This window comes from Phodopus roborovskii, unplaced genomic scaffold, assembly GCF_943737965.1.
Source record: "Phodopus roborovskii unplaced genomic scaffold, PHOROB, whole genome shotgun sequence".
In the NCBI taxonomy this organism is placed as follows: Eukaryota; Metazoa; Chordata; class Mammalia; order Rodentia; family Cricetidae; genus Phodopus; species Phodopus roborovskii.
Window position 1 is genome coordinate 23,277,777 of NW_026126482.1, and position 22,436 is coordinate 23,300,212.

Below are 22,436 nucleotides of genomic sequence, written 5' to 3' on the forward strand. Positions count from 1 at the left end.
AACTTTGAGATCAGACCTGCAGCCTGCTCCACAGGAGGGAACTCACATCTGGTGCTGTAAACCTGGATAAAAACCCTGACTGGGGAGGTCATAGGTCCCAGTGGAAAGCTACTGCTTTTCTTGTTTCCTTCTTCTTCTTCTTTTTTTTTTTTTAAAATACATGTGATGTGCCTGTCAGATTACCTTCTGAATATTTATGTTTATTCCCATAGGTCAGTGCTGATGTCAGCTTTGGGAAGAGAAGCTTCGATTTGTAGTGCACAGTGGGAACTACAGAGACTCGTGTCTGCTCCGAGGTTGATGAATTAATGGCTAGCGAGTGGCCAGCGTAAATGGAACATCTGTGTCCATCACAGCCTCCAAGACTCGGGGGGGGGGGGGAGCATTGAAGAGGAGAGGACGGGATGTAAAAGCCCAAGGATGGGGTGGAATGTTGTAGAACACTGTCTCTTGGGCATGACGTGATTGCGCTCATAGAACTCATAGAATTCATAGCACTGTGATAGCTTGTCTATGACCCATATAAGATTTGTCCTTGTAATGGAAAGGGTAGAGACTTAGCCATGCCTCCCACCCCAGTATCTACAGGCTGTTGACAGTTGCTGGAGGAAGGGGAGACATCTTCTGTGGTCCACCTGTGGTGAGGTGCCTAGCTCCTAAAAATAACCAGTTGCTCATATTCTGATGTAATCAAGAAACCCTAATGGTAGTTCATTGGGTGAAAAAAAAGACATGCAAGTACAGGGGGCCATCTGGAAGGAGGAAGGAGAGAAGTGGGAGCAAAGGTGGACACAAAGATCATGAGGGATTAATGCGATCGGAATATATGAAAGGCCGTCAGGAAATCCATCGTTACGGATAATTTATATATACTAATGCCTTCCTGACCCTGCTAGCCTTTCTTTCCTGTTGCTGTTCTCTCCCTGAGCTAAACGTGGGAGCTGTGACGTGGGTGGAGGACAGATAGTGCATCTCCCCTGTCTTGACGTTGCAACAGTCTCCACATTTTGTAGAACATTAAATGTGTTGTGTGGCCACTCCATACATGTATATAACACATTTTTACTCTCGCCCCACTCTCCCCCTCCCTCCCACCTATGTCAACGCGTCCTAGTCCCTTCTCCCCATTCTTGTCTTTTTGTTTTTGGAGCCACTGAGTTTAGTCAGGGCCACCAGTTTGACCATGGGGTTGGAACTATCCATTGCAGCCAGGTTGTCAATGGACTTCTGCTGAGGAGTCTAGGGTAAAGTCGCATAGAAGATGATTTCTTCCTAATGGAAGCAAGGGCCGAAGACTAAAGGGAGAAGCCCTATATGCCGCGGAGCTGCTGGAGGCCTTTTCAATTTGAAGGCAGATCCCAAGCAAGAGGAAGTGAATGAAGAAAGCAATGTCACTTGCTATGAATGGCTTACATTTAAAAAAAGTTAAACATGGAACACACATGCACACATATGCATGCGCACGCACACGCACGCACACACACGCACACACGCACACACACACACACACACACACACACAATTACCTGGACTCGGTTTCCCTCCTGTGAATGAATTATAAAGGAAATGAAGTATATGAACACTTAAATGACTTTCTGCTATCTGCAGCACACAGATGGACCTGGAAGGCACAGTGCTAAGTGATATAAGCCAGGTAGGTACAGAACCACAAAGACCATTGCCCTCACTCACATGTAGCATCTATGAAAGTCAAAACTCCTAGAAGCAGAGGGGAGAATGGTGGTTGCCTGGGGTCAGGGGAAAGAGTGGAAAGAAATTTGGAGAAAATCAAAGAGAAGGAACAAAAGTTAAATTCTGTATGATGAATATGTTTGACAGATCTGATAGACAACACAGTGACTAATTGCTCTGCCTTGATATGAGACCTGCCAAGCAGAGGAGCTCCTCAGCCACAATGCACATAAGGAGATCTGTGGCACTCTGAGCACAGGTCCCTTTTATTTGTTAGTTATGTCTCAGAAAAGCCAGAAAAGAAAGTATAGGTCAACTTTTTCTTTCTTTGCAGGTAAAGGCAAAATACATGTGCAATTGCTAGTTAATATTTTTTTTGGAGTCAGCTTTCAACTGTCTATATTTATTCCTGTATAAGAGAAATGGTAAAATCAAACCTCCAAAGCACAGAGGCTCTACTTCCGCCAAAACCTGAGCAGAGAGCTCAGGGGGAGGTGACGGTGGGCTTGTTTGCTGGGTTTTTTGAGGCAATCTTGGCATGTAGCCCAGGCTAGCCTGGGATTTACAATAGTATTTCTGATTCTGCCTTCTGAATACTGGAATTGCAGGCATGTACCACCATGCTTTTAGTTTGTTTTACAAAATTTATTTTTATTTTTAGTTATATGTGTGCATGTTTACCTATATGAGAGTATATACAGTTGAATGAAGGTAGCTTCAGAGTCCAGAAGAGAACACTGGATGCCCTAGAGCTGGAGTTACAGGCTTCTGTGAGCTGCCCAGCACGGATGCTAGGAACCTGACTCAGGTCCTCTGGAAGAGCAGCAAGGGGCCCTTACATGATGAGCTGGCTCTCCAGCCTCTTCAATTTTTATTCATTCATTCATTCATTCATTCATTCATTCATTTTTTTGGACAGGTGCAGTGAACTTTATTGATGGTACTCAAGAGAGCAGGGCTCCCTAAGCCCCTTCATTCTGGGGGTCTGGGATGGAAACTGTGAGGGAGATTAGTGTCGGGGGTTGTTGGACAGGGACTGCTCAGCAGCAATCCCAAGTAAACTTCAAGAACAATTTATCTTTTATGGGGCAACTTTTGTAGGGAGTTATGGGGGGAAACCCCCAAAAACTATTTGCCACCTCTAACTTCCCATTTCCTTCCAATGTGTTGTTTTCTATCATCGCCAGTGAAAATCTTTGGAGATTTGGCATCTTCATACAAAACAACAACAAAGAACAACAAAAACAACCTAGCCTAATAACTCTCTGGAAGAACCTAAGTCCCCAGCGGTACCCCTGAAACTGAGGAGAAGTTAGATTATCTGTAACCACAAAGTTTTCAATAAAGATTTTCCAAAACTGCCATGTAGTTATGTGATCAATCTTCTATATTTGAGCTATTTGTTTCCTTTTTTAATTCACAAAAACTGTTAAAGATTTTATTTACTTTTTTTAATGTGTATGAATGCTTTGCCTGCATGCATGCACATGTACCCTGAACATGCCTGGTGTTCTCAGAGGGTACAAGAGGGAGTGAGATTCCCTACAACCATGGTACAGACACGTATGCAGGCAAAACACCCAGACATTTAAAAATAATTTTAAAAAATCAAATTAAACATCTACTGGTGGGAAGACTTGGAAATGACACGGACCATCTATAAGAGAGTTTGAGGCATTACAGATGGTTATGAGCCATCATGTGAATGCTGGGAACTGAACCTAGATCCTCTTCCAGAGCAGCAAGTGGCCTCAACAGCCTCATTCCCCTCCCCCCTTTTCAATTTCTTTAGGAAAAAGCTTTGGCTTTGCTAAGAGTCAAATGAGGTCTGAGCAAAAAGTGGCTGGCTGATGGCGTGTCCCCAGCACAATGGCTGGTTTGCTTGTCAGTGACTGAGAATAAAAAGCAAGATTGTTGAAGGGTTCACCCAAGGACGGCCACACAGAAGGTGGGTCACCTTTCCCTAAAACTGATCCACCTTCTAAATTTGATACGGTATTGTTGTCACTTAAAAAGGAATCAAATCTGATTTCTCAAAGAGATTTTCTTAAAACGTTCCACATCCTTTCTGTAGGACCTTTAGGATACTTAGCTTTAATGTAGCTAAATGAAAATGGGTTTCTTAAAGGTTCCTTAAAGAGTATTATGCATAAAAACTCTCCAGAGAATTCCTCCCATCTCTTGCTAGAAATGGAAAACAACGATGTACATCAAATGAAATGCATGAAAATAAGATATTTCAGTTGCAAGAAGTAGAGGGACAGACACAATTTCAACAAACGGGAAATGTGGCAATCGGTCCTTGCAGAGGACCACCACTCCCAATAAGCTACTCCTAGCTAAATTAGTAACCAGCTTCTGGCTGTGGACTCTGGCACTTGTGAAGCTGAACAATTCCTATGCTGCTGTAGGCTCTGAGCTTCCTCACATGCCTGATGGAGGAAAGACAGCTACAGTGTAAGAGGTCTCATACCCTGAAACCTCCCTGTTAGGAGGAAGTCCAGACCAGGGCAGAAGTACATGGAGGTGTGGGGAGGGAAGAGAGGAGTAGAGATGGAGAAAAAAGAATAAGAATAACTGTCTATCATGTCACTTTAAGTTGTTTTTAGTATTGAGGTTTCTTTAAATATGTATTTATTTGGAAAGGCTACCTTAAATGCCTTTCCCTGATAATGACATTGATGACTAACTTATCCACCATCATAGAGCCCTTATCTAGTAGAAACAGAAGCAGACACCCACAGCTAAACACTGAGCCAAACTGGAATCCAGATGCAGAGAGGGAGGACAAGACCAGGCTACAGAAAGCCACAGAGACAGCTGACCTGAACAAGGAGGAGGTAATGGACCCCCAGACTGATAGCTGGGAAACCAGCATTGAGCCAACTCAATGGGTCTCAGTTAGAAGGCCTGAGGAGTCTAAGGGACCTCTGACAGTGGAACCAGGATGTATTCCTGGTGCACAAAAGGACTTTAGGAGCACATTCCCCATGGAGGGATACTCCCTTAACCTAGAGGCAGGAGGGAGGGCCTAGTCCTTACTCCAAATGACTTGACAGATTTTGTTGATCCCTCCCTGTAGAGTGTGGGGGGGGGAATGGGATGGGAGGGTGGTTAGGGGGCATGGGAGGGAGGGAGGAAGGGAGAGGGAACTGGGATCAATATGTAAAAATAAGAAAATAAATAAATAAAGATGAATCTATTTAGAGAGGCGTATGTGGTGTGTGTGTGTGTGTGTGTGTGTGTGTGTGTGTGTGTGTTGTGTGTTCATGTGCAAAATGAGTATGCAGTATCAGAGATGGCAGAAGAGGCACCCTATCTCCTGGAACAGAAGTTAAAGGTGTGAACCACCTAATTAATGTGGGTGCTAGGTATTGAAGTTGGGTCCTTTGCAAGGGGCAGAAAGTGTTCTTAAGTGCTGGGTAGATCTCTCCAGCTAAAGCTTTTTTTTTTTTTTTTTTTTTTTTTTTTTTTTAATAAGGTCTCATGCTGTCCAAGCTGATCTCAAACTTGCTTTGTAGACTAGGCTGGCCTTGAATTACTGATCTGTCTATCTCCACCAGGACTGGGGTTATAGGCATATCACATGTCACTATGCCCAGTGGAGGAAGCCATCTTGGACATCCAGTTCATTTGAAGCTTTGAATAAGTCCGTTCAACCACAGCCACCAACTGACATGCGAAACCTCGAGGAAGAACAATCTTGCTGAACCCAGTAACTTCAAAGGCCTGAAAAAGCACAGTGCATTGTATATTTTTTGGAGAGCTGTTTGACAGTAACAGACAACTAATACACGAGAAGGAAAATGGACAGAAGAGGCTAAGAGAGGAAAGAGGAAGGGAAATGTAATCATACTAGGAAGGCGGCAATTGCGTGTAATTCTTACGGCTGAAGACTGTCCAACACTGGCAGGTGATGCGCAGCACTAAGAAAGAATCTTGATACAGGCAGGTGGTGCTCATTTGTGATCAGGAGGAAGAGGCTAGAGGACCCAAAATTTAAGAGCAGCATGAAGAGTGATGACTCAGTTGACAAAGTAGTTGCCATGCAAGCAGGAAGACTTGAGTCTGGTCCCCACACCCCACATATTAGGTGAGGTGGTGTGCATCTATGCAATCCGAGCACAGTGAGAATGGGATGGGATGTGGAGACTTAAGGATTCCTGGACCTTGCAGGCCAGCCTGTTTAGCCAAATACGTGAGTCCCAGGGTCATCAAGAGCCCTGCCTTAAAAAATGAAAAAATAAAAACAGGGTGGAGAACAATGGAGGGAAATACCCCAGGTTGATCTCTGGTCTCCACACACATGCATACATGCTCATATGCACCCCTCATGCATACACACACAAACGGTGTGAGCTAAATGCTTAGCTCAAAAAGAAAAAGAAGAAAAGGTAAAGAATCTGACAAATTCTCAAAGACATAAAAATATAAAGATGCTAGAAATGAGAAATCATTACTTTGTTACAGTGTGAATTACAATCCCCTTGCCTTCTAGGGACATTTTCCCTTCAAAGACAGTGTGGGACATTCTTCTTCTTTAGCCTCTCCAGGGGAGATTCTCGGTCTCTATAGCTCTGATTATTGCCTGCATCTTTCACGCACCCCTGACCCCTCCTGTGCCTCAGTGCAAGCTGCCTTCCTCTCTTTCTCCCAGGATGCATAACTATTGTCACTGAAGTTTGCTGGGAGATCTCTATTTCTCTGCTACCATTTTGCATATCATTGTCTTTATACAATACGTGTGCTGATGGTTCACAAAGACATAGGCCCTTGTGGACTTACCACAGGACCAGTCATTGTCTCTCTGGATGTGTTACAGTCATGTCACAGACATGCTGTTCACAACAGTCAAGAGCCAAAAGATAGGCAAGTGTCCATCAATGAACGAAACGTGGTGTGCAACCACAAGAAAATTTTCTCTAGCCTTACAAGGGTTCTCACACATACTACAGTATAGACAAAATCTTAACAGATTGTGCTAAGTGAAATGAGCCAGACACAAACGGATATATAGTGTACGCTTACATGTATATGACAGATTAGGTCAAAGAGAGAGAAGTAGAAAGCTGTTGCCAGGAGCTGAGGGAAGGAAAACTGGAAGTTAGTGGTCAGTGAGTAGAATTTCAGTTTGGAGATGAAAATGTTCTGGAGATAATGACAGGGGAATATGAATATGCTTGATAGCATAGAACTGTACACCCAAGGCTTTTAACTTATGGGGCTGGGTTGATGGCTCATTAGTTAAAGTGTGCTTGCTGCTCTTGCAGAGGATCTACCTGTTCCTGGCATCCCCAAGGTGGTTCACAACCACCTGTAGTTCCAGTTGCAGGGGAACTGATGCCACCTTCCAGCCTCTGCAGATACCAAGCACACGTATGCTGCAACACACACACACACACACACACACACACAAAACATGCAGGCAAATGCTTAAACACATAAAAAATAAAAGTGAACACATCTTTAAAAATGATGAATTTAGACTGTGTATATTTTTGAGCAACCTACTAAAAATAGACACTATATCTATCACATGATCATACCCAGCTAAATTAAAATGTTCTTTACTCTCTCCTAGGATAACCAATCCATCACATTTTCTCAAACATTTCAAAAACTGATCTTTCTATATTTGGCTTAATGGAATTGGGGTCCCAAATGAGTGCTTCCTTTTTAATTCATTGTTTTGTCTCTTGGGTCACTTTTAAAAGCTAGTTAGCCAGAATGAAGAATTCCACTAACCTAATTTAAGAAAAAATAGAGTTAACAACATGAACGGACATGAGAACCATTCCCTTTGAGAATAGAGAAGATGACTGTCTTTTTTGCAGGCTGTGTTAGCAGCTAGGTCAGAGATCTGAAGAGTAACGGGGAGTGAGTGACAGCTCCTCATCACTGAGTCTAATGCATAGCCGGGCCTGTCTCAAGCTCAGGCTAGCAATCCCCCTTCCTCCGCCCACTTAGTGTGGGATCATAGGCACAGCCCACCACACTTAGTTTCGTTTGGAATTTCTGCAGTTGTGTTTATGAGAGAACCGGTGATACTCTCTTGGGGTCTGCTAGGGAGGATCCCTCTCTTCATAAGCACTGATCTCCATCTCAGAGGTCTGGCAGCTTATCTACAGAACATCTCATTCTGGTCATTTTTTTCAAGAAAGGCTGTGTGTGTGTTCCTGATTTTGTGTGTGCATGCATGCATGTGAAGGCTCAGGAGCTGACCACCTTGGGGTTTTTCATTTGTTTATTTTTAGTTAGGGTCTTTTGATGAGACCCAATGCTCACTGATAAGCCTACTGTCTAAATAAAAAGAATTTCATCACTGTTACTCATTTCTAATTTCCCCTTCCTCGTTGATCTCATTAAACGTTTTTAGTTTTTCTTCTCACTATTGCTTAATTTGATTCCAAAAAGGTAGTTTAATGTATTTTTCCAAAAGGCATCTATGTCTGAATTATCTATTTAAGTTGTCTGTCTACAGAGGGGCTGGGAAGAAATCTAGTCGGTATAGTGCCTGCCTTGCAAGTACAAGAACCTGACTCGTTTCCCAGCTCCCACACATTAGCTCCAACGGAGGACAGCGCCTCTCATTCCCTTGCTACTCTTCTCATAGACGTGGCCTAGTCTCTGCTAGGTAAGGTAACGTGTCTAATCTCAGGGCTAGGGCAATGAAGTCAGGTACATTTCTGGGGTTTGCTGGCCAGCCAACCTACCCTAATTGGAAAGATCCAGGCCAGAGGCAGGCCCTATCTCATAAATCAAAGAATGACTCCCAAGGCTGCCATCTAGCCTTCACACATCCCCATACACCTTGCTGCTCCATGCCATGTACACCTACACACACACACACACACACACACACACACACACACACACACACACGTAAAAATGATCTAGAGAAAAATAAAGATGCCACCTGTTTCAACTGGAATTCAACTGGAAAACTCAGAAAGAAAAGGATGTAAGAACAAAGGAAAAGAACAGAAAAACCTGCTTAATGTTTGGCCCGCATTTCTTCATTGACTAGATTGAGTTCCTGGGAACTGAACCCAGGGCCTCATGCATACAAGGCCCTATAGACCAAGTCACATACCAAGTCATCAAGTCATTTATCACTAAAGAAATCACGTCACAACCACTTTTACACCCAAAGGTAGGTATTAAAGCCATTGAGGTTGGGAACACTCTTGGTAGCTTCAAAGATCTGTGTCTCACTAGGGAAATAAGCAGATCTCAGCACCCATTAGGGGGAGCACATTTGACACTTAACAAATGGGGAATGGGGAGTCTCGGGATAATATTACTATCAAATAACTTTGTAAGTGGGCAAAAAAGAAAAAAAAGGAAGAAAGGAAGAAAGAAACAAACAAAGAAAGAAAAAGTTATTTAATCAAGGAATAGATAAAGCAACCAGGCAATATACCCGGTATGCATTTTTCACAAGTGCTAAAAATTTTATACATGTGCTCAAAACAGAATGACCTAAGAAGTAAATCAGATACTCTCCCACTTCCACAGCCAAGCAAGGCTGACAGCGAGGGAGGAACAGGTTAAGCTTAGACTCTTGTGAGATCTCTCTCTCTCTCTCTCTGGCTTGTGTGGAGATGCCTCAGCTTTGGACCTCACAAAGCATGCCTTGCGGAGTGCTTCCTTTATCTCCCTTGGATTGCACACCATCTGTGGATCCCTATTTCCCATCAGTTCTCAAAACCCTTATTATCTTAGCATCGCACCTCTGCTTCTTCCTTTCTATTGTCTCCCTCAAAACTGACAGACGCATGGCAGACTGACATTTCTCATCTCTAGGTTGATCTTTTTTTAAATCTTCCTGTCAGTGAAGTGGATGGTTTCTTTAGGTATACTGACAAATTCATCAATACTCCCTCGTGTTGTTTAATATAATAGATTCTTTTTTTTTCATTTCTAATAGCTGTAGCTGTCATTATTGTTGGATATGTTCAGTGCTTTTCAATTGTTCTATAGTGTTATCTGCTCTTTCCATGTAGTGAATTTGCTCCTGGGAACCAATCCTGGCCCTCAAGTGACTCAGGAGCATCCTTGAGGCCCTGACCCTCATCTCTCAGGCAGATTTGCTTTTCTTCATCTTGGATCTGAAAGCATGTCGGCAGGGGGCCCACAGATTGCCCTGAAAGCTTCCATATTTTGAAGTTTTATCTCTCATGTTTAGAAAACATTTGGGACTCATCCTCTCTCAAATCTCAAGGATGTTGTGAAAGCAGCTTCATGCCTGAAGTGTTTACAAACAGTACCACACACGCCATTATCTTGTCTGTACTCAGAATAGTCCCGGAATGTACACAGAGCAAGTTCTATCACTGCTATGAAATCAACAGGAATCTGAGGCCAAAGGCCACTAACATTTACTATTTCAACCATTCTCTTTATTCTTATCCTTCCCCGGTGCTCCTCACCCCTCCCTCCCCGGTGCTCCTCACCCCTCCCCCAATGTCTCTCATCCTAGTATCTCCCTTCAATCCTGCTGTCCTTCCCGAAAGGGTGTTTTATTCCCAGGTACCTTTTCCCCCTCAAACCTCCCTATGTACTACCCCACCTCCTGAAGGCCCCATCATCTCCCAATAGAGCTAGAAGCTGACAACCAAGCCCCATCACACGACTTCTTTTAGGACTTTTTTTTTTTTTTTTTTTTTTTTTTTTTTAGCTTTATACATATTTTTAAATTTAAACCACTGGCTGGGTGGCTTGTGGACCATAGGAATTAATTCCTCACAGTTACAGTGAGAGACCAGAAGGCCAGGATCAAATCAACAAATTCAGGGTTTGCTAAGGGCTTGGTTCCCAAATGGTGTCTTCTTAAGAAGATGTCCCATCATGGTTCTCAGGGCAAGGCAGCACTCTGGGGCCCCTTTTCTGCCTCTGTGGTTTTGAGGGACTGGGACCAGGGCCTTGGGAATGCTCATTAACCATGTACATCACTAAACTATACTCTCAGCCTCATGTAACCTTCTTTTAAAAGATATTCATCTTTATTCCTTACTTATGCCTGCATGTATGTGTCAGGGGGAAGGCTTGTGTGTATGTATGAGTTCAGGAGAGGGTGTTAGATCCCCTGGAGCTGGAGTTACAGGCAGCTGTGAGCCACCTGGTGTGGGTGCTGGAATCAGGTCCTCTAGAAGAGCAGCAAACAGTCTTACTGCTGAGCCATCTCTCCAGCCCCATGGAACCATATATATAATTGTAAATACTAATTCCACTCGTGACGGCTCTGGCCTGATGACCCAATCACCTCCCAAAGGCCCCACATTCTCATGCCATCACATTAGTCATCAGGTACGAATCTGGCAGGGGGAGGGTACAGCACCATTCGGTCTATTAGAGTAATGCAGTACTCTTTTAAATCTTCCTGTAAGGGCTGGAGAGCTGCTGCTGTGGCTAAAAGCTTGTTCGACTCCTGCAGAGAACCCGAGGGTCAGATCTTAGCACTCATGTCAGGCAGCTCACACTATTCCAGAGTCAGGGGATCTGATGTCCTCTTCTGGCCTCTGTGGGCACTGCACTCACATATGCACAGCACGCGCAGACATTCATAAACAAAATTACCTAATAATGATACTTAAATCTTCCTTTAAGACTGAATCCCAGGAAGCCTTCTGCTATAATTTCAATCTTAAGTGTACTGTGATAGTCTATATGTAAAAGACTTGGCCCCCAGCATACAAGAAACTATTACAAAATAGACCAGTGGGAGGTCTTAAGTCACTGGGTATCTGGCTTGAAGAGGAGAACAGAATCTATATAGTTACTTTTATCACCACTATGATAAAAGGGAGAAAGATATTTATTATGGCTTATCATCTCAAAGGCATCTGTCCATCATGACAGCGAGAATGTGATGGCACATCGCAGTTCACAGCATGATGGCCAGAGGACAGAGAATGAGAGACAGGAAGGGCCAGGGACAAGACACTCCCAATGAGCAGCACCCACTGACCTACTTACTCCAGTTAGGTCTTACTTCCAAAAGTTTCCAGATCCTTCCAGAATAGAACCACCAGCTGGGGACAAAACATTCAAACCACAACCCTCTGGGAAACTGTTCATATTCAGGCCACCATAGGATTCCATGTCTTTTGTCTTTTATACTCATGTGAGCAACTGCACTCTGCTGTGTGTTTCTGACATGAAAAGCTACCTTAGCACAAGCCTAAAAGCCCGCAGAGCCAACTGATCATAGACTGAAGCTTCCAAACGAACCTTTCTCCTCTTCGCAGGTGTATTTCCTTGGCGGGCGAGTGTTAAAGTGATAGACAGCTGCCTTCCTTTAATCTACCTACCCCCAGTGGTTGTGGTGCCCTCTACTCTAGGTTCCCATGATGTCTCATGGAAATCTGCAGTATCGTGTCCCTACCATGTACCTTGTACCTGCTATATCATAAGCTCACGGGGCAGGGTCCATGCACGTTCACCTTCAAGCCTCTAAGAGAGGGCTTAGGGCTTGGAGTTCAGGAATGACAAACAAATGCCCAAGCTAGGACTGGGCACTCTGTCCTGGGCCCTGGAACACCCTCAGGGGGCATGTGGAGTGAGAACGGAAGTCAAGCTTCTGACCTCTGCCCTAGTGAGCTTCCCCTCTGAGATCCAGGAGTCTAGAACAAAGTCACCTGGCTGGAAGAGCTGCACAGCATCTACCCAAGGTTGCTGGTTTTACAGAAGTGATGCTATCGACTCAAATAACTAATACTCATTCCGTTTCAGGGTTCAAACCCCAGGCATGCTAAGTTTTATAAAGCAAAAGAAGGAAATTAATCCAACAAAGTGATTTCATTTATAGTCAAGCTGAAGCATAGGTCACCATGCACAGTAGGGTGGGATGAATTTCTACTTCACACTATTCATTCACATTCCTATTTTTTTCTCTCATTATTTTTACTTAAGCATTGAGAAATGTACATGGTGTAAAACAAACCATTTTGAGTTATACGATTCAGCGGCATTTAGTACTCTGACAAAAATGCACCACAACCTTCAGCTGATTCCAGAAAATTCCATCCCCCCAAAAATAAAATTGATTAAATGGTAGCTCCCCATTTGTTGCTTATCTCAATGTAAGGTCACCTGCACAACACAACCGAGAGGAAAGAAACTGAGAGTTTGGTGCACACTGTGGATGTGCAGAGCCTGGTCCCCAGCTCACAGTCAGTATCTGTTGAGACGGACAGGAATGAGGTTAACCTGGGGGAATCACAGAAGAGAGTAAGAGAGGGAGAACTGAACCAATGCTGCAGACTGATAGTCAAAACACAACATGATACCCCAGATCAACTTTGTGGGAAGAATAACGAGGGAGGCCGAAGACTGAGCAAAGGCAAGAGAGCACACCTCTTGGCAGAAGAAACTCTGGCAAAGTTAAAAAGCAAGCAACCCTCATCAAATGACGTGTGTGCTCTCTTTTCAAAGTCAGTAGTCTAGTGTGTGGGGGACATTTGGGGAGGCTGATGATGGGGGAAGTCAGGACCACCTCTTTCTAGCTGGGGCCTATTGCATGACAAATTAAAGACCCAGAGACTAATTAATATTGGGGTTCAAGCTTCAAGCTTGAAAATCAAAGCAGCTGGCCACTAACACTTACTTACCTCTAGCTCAGGCTGAAAGGGCTGATCCTGGCTCCACCAAACCTCAGACTGAAGTCCCAGACTGCTATGCTCTCCTCAACATGGCTGGAGAATCCTGAGACTGAATGTCAGCTCTGAGACCCTGTTCCTATGTTAAATACCCCCTATTGCTGGAATTAAAGGCATGTGATCCCAGGTGCTGGGACCAAAGGCATGAGCTCTGATACTCTTTACTCTGTATAAGCCATGGTGGCCTTGAACTAACAGAGATCCATCTACCTCTTAATCCTGAGTCCTAGGATTGAAAAGGTATGCCTAGCTTCTATGGTTTGTGGCTGATTTTTGCTTTCTGAATCCTTAGGCAAGCTTTAATAAATCATAGAGAATATATCACCACAGGGACCAAGTGGCTTAACCATTTTCAGTCTCTCGAGGTGGTCATAAAATTCTAGAAATGGAAGACAGTACTATATTATTTTATCATGTATTGGACTATGGTATCAAAAAAATCCATTTTAACGGATTTGCCTGTGGTCACTCTCTGGTGACTAACCTGTGGAGATGAGGTTAAGTGACAAGATTATTTTGTTTCAAAACATTCTGTAGTCTCCAACTGCCCTTCTGGGCACTAGAAGATGCAGCCAGCCATCCCTTTTATTACGAGCCTTGTTTGTCAGACTGTCCAGCACCTGGGACTGTATTAAATGTGCCAACACCTGCTTATCTGACCCATACATCTTACTGCTTCCAGGGAAGATTCTAGGGCAGGAAAAATACAAACCTCCAAAGTGGAAATCATATCCTGAATAACTGAGAGTGAACTATACTGGGTTGGGCAACTGTTTCTCAAACTGGGTGGCAGAAAAAAAAAAAAGCAATAACAACAATAACAAAAAAAAAAAAAATCTCGAAACACTGACTCCTAAATCCCAGCTTTCTCCACAGTGGGCTTAACCATGACAATGGAGCTATTTGGTTCAAGGAACCATTCAAATTTTGAAAGTAAAAGAAGTAAGCAACAGGCCGAGTCCCCAGCTTCAGTTCCAGGGGAAACCAAGGTTTATATTCCTCTCGCATTACACCGCATCAGATTATAATGTTATTATAATCCATGGCACAGCACCCAGCGTCCTTTCTCATGATCCTTTCCAAGCTCTCCTGAATGCGGCTGGCACAGGGCGGTCTAGGCTCTGAGGACAGCACATGTCCCCAGCAGAACCACCTGCACACAGCCCTCCTCCTCTTCCTTTGTCTCCATGACACTCGGGCCGGTGACAAGTGGGAAAGAAAGCACAGGTGTGTCCCAAGGGTAAGGCAGGTGAGGACATGGAATTCTCTTCTGTGTTCGTCTGGCTCAACACCTCCAGCAACTCCTGGCATGTAACAGGTAGTGGCATGCATTTGTCCAATGAGGGGACAACAGCCCTGAAGCCAGCAGAACTGAACGTCAAGTACTGGCTGGCCTGGCAACGGCAATGTCACACACTGGAAGATTTCCTAGTCACACTAAAGGCCAAGGCTTGGCACCAGATGATGAGGGTCTTAGCAGGGGTGTGTGTTGATGCCTCAGGGGGTTCTAAATCCAAGAATAAAAAGACACCACCCTGCGGGTGCAAATAGCTCCCTAGTACAGTGGGCGGTCTGCACACAAACAGAACAGGTCCTCTCCTTTCCTTTAATAGACAAAACTTGGATCCCAGGTCCCTGCAAAAACATAACAAAATGCTTCTCCCAACACGGCTTGCCTTTTCTGGAGCAACAAGGCCTCTCTATCCCTCCTGAGCCACAGCTAACCTGCCTCTGTTCAGCCCTGTGGGATTCAGAGTGTACTCGGGAAGGTAACATTTCCTCCATTGCTAAGGGCGTACAAACTCAGCAGGGCCCAGCATGTAAACATATGACTCAGTAGACAAGACAGGAAGTACTGTAGAAAGCTGGAAGAATGAGAAGAGCCATGTTCTGTTCTTTCTTCGCCGTCTAAGAGAGAAACATAACTTCTGAGCTAACCCCTCACCTGAACAACGCTGTCTGAAGCTCTTCTACTTGCAGGGGTCCCAGAGAATGCCAAGCCACCAAGGCATTTGAGGGCACTTCTCCTCACACAAGGGCGACGATGATGAGTCGCATAAAGCCAGGAAGACAAATTAATCTGGGAACCTTTCAAGTGTGACAGATTCGTGGCATGCACTTATTTATATATTCTGTTTGGTTTTGATTTACTAATTAACAAGTGGAGCAAGGAAAACGCATTTGGGGTTGAGCTGGAGGCGTGTTCTCTCACAGAGCCTCATCTCTGTGTCCTGGGGCCCTTAGTGAAATGTGACTTTTGGATCTGCTGCTCTTCGGTAATTCCCATGTCTAACATGGCCTTGTCATGTCACTTCAGGGTTGAGCTTAGGAAAAGCCAGGCTGGAGAAGAAAAGTCTTATCCAAACATATATCTGTGGGGAGGGAAGGAGGAATCAGCCAAAGATTTCTCAGTTTCTCCCTCCCCCCCCCCTCTAATTCAAAACATTGTACTTTCTTGTTGCGGCCGGCCACACCAGACGGCACATTCTTCACTCTGGTGATTCACTTAGCTTCCCTGAGAACACAATGGACAGAGGATCTCCGTGTGAAGTGACTGATTTGCCTCCGGACCAGGTCCAAACTAAACTGCTCACTTCACATTCTGTTTTCCCAGAAGCACAGCAGGTCCTCGCAGTAGGAGAGGGTCCACGGGGTGAGTGGCTCCCTACCTCCCTCTGGCCAAGTCACAAGGTCTCCGATCACAGGCCGATGAGATCAGCAAGCAGGCATTTCCGCAGGTTTGGGGAAAAGGCCAAGCAGAGCAGTAAAGGTGGGTAGAGAAGAGCGAGCATCTCTGACTTGACTTTTGACCAGGGATTTCTTGAGACCAACATTCCAGCCTCGCCAGAGCACAGAGAGACAAGGTCCACACAGTGGAAAGAGACAGGCGGGGCAGGTGGGACTGGTTAGCTCAGTGGCAGAGTGCTTGCCTTGCATGTGGAAGGCCCTGAGTTCCGTCCATATCACGGAAAAGAGAAGGGTGAGGTGATGGAGATGAGAGGAAAGGGGTTGTTGGGGGGAGGTGTCAAGGGACACGCACCAGGGAAGGAGGTACAGTACCAACAAAAAGCATCAGCCTCAAAGTAAGGGCACACAGGCACACAGGTTAGAGCCCAGTCCCCACTGGTGTGTGACTGCCCTAACTTCCTACTTACAATACAAGTGATGTCGTCCATGTACATTTAGTACAATGAGGTGTCACATCTTGATGCTTCCTGTCTTGTCTCTTCCTGTCTGGCATCGGCAATAAGCAGCCAGTAGGTGGGCGGGAATAAGAATAAGACATGGGCGACTATGCAAACCAACCATCCTAACCATTTGCACGCCCCATCAATTCCTCCACCAGAGAAGCAGCAAGCGGCAACTGATGGTCTCTTCTCAGAACCATCAAAAGCCCAGAAACTGACAAGTAGGAACCCAGGACAGAACAGAACAAAACCAAACGACAACTTGCTGTTGGCGAACTTAAACCTCAGCTGGCAAAAGGTGTCAGTAGAGCAACCCCCGCCCTCCCCCCATGGTAGACACAGCATCTGACGTTCTGCTATTCCCAAGAATAGAGTTGGGAAAGGTCTACCCAAGATAGAGGTGAACACAAAAAAGGACCACTACTCCAGAAAGGATCTGACCAGAATGGAAGGACCTGCCTGATGGAGTAAGAAAAAGAGCCTGACTGTTTAAAGCCCTTTTGAGTCAAGGAGGAACCTACCCAAGGAGGCTTGACTACAGAGAGACTGCAATACTATGGTCCACCATCCCCAGACATTGGAGGTATGGGGATGAATATGGAGTATAGTCTCGACGTGAACCATCGTCTCCCTCCCTCCCATGGTGGAGATCTTATATGATTAGGCTAAACCAGGGAATGTGGAGCAAAAATGGATTCTGGAATGACTGGGTGATTTTTTTTTTTTTTTTTTTTTTTTTTTGTTTTTGTTCTTGCTTTACTACTATTTTTTATGGCCTCAAATAAAATGCCAATAAAAACAAAAACTCCAGAGTGAGAGAATATTTTCTCGGACAGGTGGTCATTTAATCACTAAGGAGCTTCTGTTATGCGGTTAGATGAAGCCACATGCTCTTCAAGTAACACTATGGAAAAATACTTTGTTTCAAATCACTCAAGTTTTAGAAGTTACTAGTCACTGGCCAGATTTTATTGTGCCATCATCTAGCTAAAGGGAAACTTGGGGGGGGGGCAAAAAAAGGATTGAGTCTTCCCTTTGTTGGGATGCAACAGGCCAGGTGTCCCAATGGTGGTGACTAGAGATCCACAGGGAGGCATCATCCACTTCCATGGATGATGAGTCAATAATGGCATAGTCTCGGTTACTATTACCTTCTTCCTTCAGCTTCTCCCTCCCAGTTTCCTTGGTAACTAATCCCACATGCAAGTGAGCTGTGACTCAACAAAGGAAAGAGCCACCATCAGCCTGTTCCAGAACATGCCACATGCCCACTCTCCACATTCAACCAGAACTCATCAAACCAACAAATATTTACTGAGCACTTATTACCTACCAGACATGTTTACCAGCCAGCTTTGCAGTCTTGAATCACACTCCACATAGCTCACTTTTTCACAGGAAAGAAACTTGAAGGTCATCATGGCTTTTAATATCACCACAAACGGACTAAATGCTATCCTGGCATTCAATCGAACATGCAGTCAAGGCTTCCCACAAGCTCTTCCCTGATGTCCTTAAAATGAAGTCAGAAGATTCTATAGCAACCCACCCTTCCCCCTACCAGCCAGAAAAAGATGGAACATGTCTTTCAAAAGGAAGTATGACAGAGGAAGAGAGGGAACTTTCTAGAAACTTCCCAGTGGCCACAGGGAGAAACACTGCTGTTCACTGACCCTGAGAAGTATTTTAGAAAGACTTTTGAGAGACCTAGGTGTGTCAGCTGGTCCAGATTTACCTCTAGCACAGAACTGTTATCACTTCTTGTTTGTGTGATGCCGTTTATTCCTAAGTACAGGTATGTGGAACATCGCTGCTAGGCAATAATTTGTTGAACACTATTTCATTATCTTCAATGGCCCAAAGAGACCTCATCTGCCTCCTAGAGTTGTCCAATGTTTAAATGAGATAATGTACACAGAAGCATCTGGGGAAGTATGAAGTACAATACTGCAAAAATGAAAGATGCAAATGACTTGTATCTTTTTTACATAGCTAGGATCACAGTAGAGGTGTCACATAATCAGCATTACTTTCTACAGGTAAGCCCTCCAGACATCCAGGAAAATGCCAGGCAAGACTCATCACCTAGCTGGAGGGACACTTACTGGTTAAGAGGGCTTGCTGCTCTTGCAGGGGAGTTCAATTCCTAGCATCCACATTGAACCACTCACAACTTCCTGTTAATTCCAGCTCCAGGAGATGGACACCCTCTTCTGACTTTCAAGGGCATGCACATACATGTGTATATGTATGCATGTATGTGTATATATGTATGCATACATATGCACATAATAAAACAAAATCTGAACTTTTTAAAAGAGGCATTACAGCGGCAGCTGCAGTCCCTCAACTTAGAACATTTTCTGCGGAAAAAAGCAAGCCAGGGATCTGTGAGAATCTAAGAGACAACACTCGGGGCACAAGAGAATGCTGAACAGGCTGGCTGCAATATGTAATTTCAGAGTTAGAAACCTTAAACTGGACCACTTCCAGAAAGGGGGGATGGCCGCCGAGCTGCTGGAACACACACAGTACAGCCCTGCTGCAGGGCTGGAGTGGCCCTGTGGTTAGCAGACTGAATGAAGAGCCTGAGGGACTTGTTGCCATGGCTTAAGATTCCATTCAATCAACAAGGCCACAGAGCCTGGCACCATGACTTCTGAAACCTGGCCTGCTGAAAGTCACACCACACTCTGGGTCATTTGTCCCACTTTGTTTACTTTGCACTGCTGTTCCCAGATGAGCAGGACCAGATAGGAGGGGGCTCTACGAGGTTACAGAGAATACTGCAGAGGGATGAATAACGGTAAGGAGTGGGGGGGGGCAGGTCGGAGTGGGCTGCAGAGAGCAGAAAGTGTTTCCATACATGTTCCCAGGATGAACATACAATCCACAGAAACGCACCAAGCCCACTGCAGGCTGGGGTCAGGGGCAAGGTGTTACATTCGGAAATAGGCTCATGCACGAGATGGGAATAGGGCTGAGTTTCTAAGACCTGACCCAACCCTCAAAGCGATGTACACAAAGAGAAAGGAAGAGAAAGTGCCACCCACTTCCAAAGCCCAGGACATATGGAGCCAATCCCCTGTCCTCAAGCAATACTTTATGCCTCATCTCATTCCCAACAGCTTTCCTCCTGTGACAGTCTGAGTCCTGTTACATACACTTTTCTAATGTGACCTGTGTCCGATATATCTTGCTTCAGTAGGACCACACTGAACACCGACTATTCGCGCAGAGCTTTAGTGATGTGTTTCCAGTGTCCTCGTGATAACCACACACATGCTGGCCACATCACTGTGCTGACGACTGCATGATTAGGAACACTGACTCTCAAAGAGGGGGATAACTTATTCAAGACCCCATGGCTACTGAGGGCCTAGGACCTTACCCCTAACCCCATGTAAGAATTACTCTCCCCCAGAGCCCATGGGCAGCCACCAGCGAACCTAAGAGTTCAGAGAACAGTGTCAGCTCACGGCTCAGTGATCCCATCACAGTGCAAGGAGGTAGCCCTCCTACCCAGAGCAGAAAGCATCCCTCCAGTGAGAACAGGGAAGTCAGAACATGGGGCCCCAACCTCGTGGTTTAGGGCTCAGACTGTCACAACTAGATGGACGTAAGGCACAGTGTACACCCCAAGGCATGAACCCCACTCTGCTCAGGGAAGTGTCCGTTAAATCAGACACGGGCTTCATGCCTATAATCCCAGCACCAAGGAGTCAGCTTTTCTGTAAATTCAGGGCTAGCCTGGACTACAGAGGAATCTCCTGCCCCAGACAAAATAGAACACAACAAAAAGGAGGCTGAGCTTCCCCTGGAAGGAAGCTATAGATGGGAGAAACAGCCTGGAGCCAGCTAGATTCCTCTCTGTGGGACAAACACATCTGAGGAGAAGTCAAAGATGAAGAAACGATTCCGGGGCTAGAGGCGTGGCTTGCAGTCCTCTGCCTGGGATGCATGCCTGCTGCCTTGGGTCGTGAACAGATGGTCATGTTTTGGTGGACTGGCTCCACCTGATGCCCCATGGGACTATGCACTGAGAGGCTTAAGGTCCCCAGATCCCAAAGCAAGCAGAAAGCTAAAGCACCCAGAGTCTAGAAGAGCTATCAGCAGGAGAGAGAAAGGGCCAGCAAGTGGCCATGAGCGAGACAAGGAAAACCCTTCCCCAAGAGCTGCTGTGGTACAACCAAAGCTGTGGTCCTATTGCTTCCAATGGCTTCCCAACCCACCACAAGCTCATGGGGACAGATCTGATATCTCCAGATGACAGCCGCCTACCAAGAGCAGGAAAGTGCTCACTCACAGTAGTCCCTCCTTGTCCTTGGGTGTTGTAGGACATTCCTTCAGACACCAAAATCTATACATACCCAAGTCTCTTATATAAAATGGTACCAGGGTTAGGAAAATAGCTTAGTGGTTGAATGGTTGCCTTGTTTTCATGAGGTTTTGGGTTCAATTCACAGGACCATAATAAATTAATAAATGTCTGAAATCCTCTCCACATTAAATTAAAACTGAATGCAACACAAACACTATGCAAATATCTACATCTGCTCAACAGAGAACTCAGCTTTTGCTTTCAATTTTCTTTCTTTGTTTTTGTTGTTGTTTCTTCATTCATTTATTAAGGCTTCATGGAGCCCAGACGATCCTCAAACTCAATATGTAGCCAAGGCTGGCCTTGAACACCTGATCCTCCTGTCGCCACCTCTTGAGTGTTGGGCTGAAAGGTCTACACCACATCACCCACGTGTTTCCATATTTGATTGACTGTCGATGCAACCCCCTCAGATATTGAGGTATACGCTATCTATAGTTCTATAGTAAAATTTGTGTGCATGCACACACACATTAAAATGTACACACAAAAGAACATACACTGAAGTTACATTTATTTGGAGTGATAATTACTGTGCATGAGTCCCTTTGCCTTTTGCTGTTGTCTCTACTTCATAAATGATTCTCAACAAATAGATTCTGTTTGTAATAAAATACATGTGTTATTTCAAAACAAAACATTAGACAAGCACCGTTTAAATGGCCCTGGTTTCACTGCCTCTCACTTTTCTTCCTTACTTGGTTGAGCACTCTCAGATGTCAAGGGACATAGCTGTAATGCCTCTTTCCAGCTGATGGGAAGATTACTCACTGTACGAAATCTGCTACCAAAAAAAAAAAAAAAAAAAAAAAAAAACCAGGCTTGTATTTCTGGTTGAAAATTCACACAGCATCACCTCAACTATAGCTGGAAGATGAAAAACAGCATTTGGGAGGGAAAGACTTTTTTCATTGGCTTTCTAAGCTTTGGGAAAATGTGATGAGGACAGGGGAACTATATACAGTAGCAAAGGGCAGGGTGCACTGCTTCCCGGCTTCCACGAGGTGAACAAACTTTGACCTAAAGTTTCTGTAGCCATAAGCCTGAATTAATAGCTATCCCCTGGTTATCACTGGAGACTAAACACGGAACCTCTTATAGGACAGTAAGGGAATCTACTCTACTACTGATACACCCTCTCCATCCCTTATCAGCCATCCATTCACTCATTTTGAGCACAGTCTCAATAAGTTGGCCAAGCTTAGCCTTGAACTCACTGTCTCTTGCCTCAGCCTCCCAATCAGTTGTGATTACAGGCATGCACCGGCATTCTTGCCTACTCTAGAGTAGGGTGATGAAGCAGGCTTCCAGGGTTCCAGGCTCCAAATGAAGCCCTTTGGCTGGAGCCAATACTCTGGCTGTTTGTGACTGAGACATTTGAAGCGTCCCCCTTTGGGAGATAGCTTGTGATTAAATGCTATCTACTAGAAGGGAAATTTTGCAAGTTGCGTATGTTGACAATGTAGAACTTCATAAAGATTCCAGTCATGACCTACTGCTGCCAGCAGGTTCAGG

General features: G+C 44.9%; 1 protein-coding gene across 1 annotated transcript in view; it reads right to left on the minus strand.

Moving 5' to 3' along the window:
• Positions 1 to 22,436, minus strand: part of Bmp6 (bone morphogenetic protein 6) — a 136,457-nt gene that overhangs the window by 26,349 nt on the left and 87,672 nt on the right. The window lies entirely within an intron of this gene.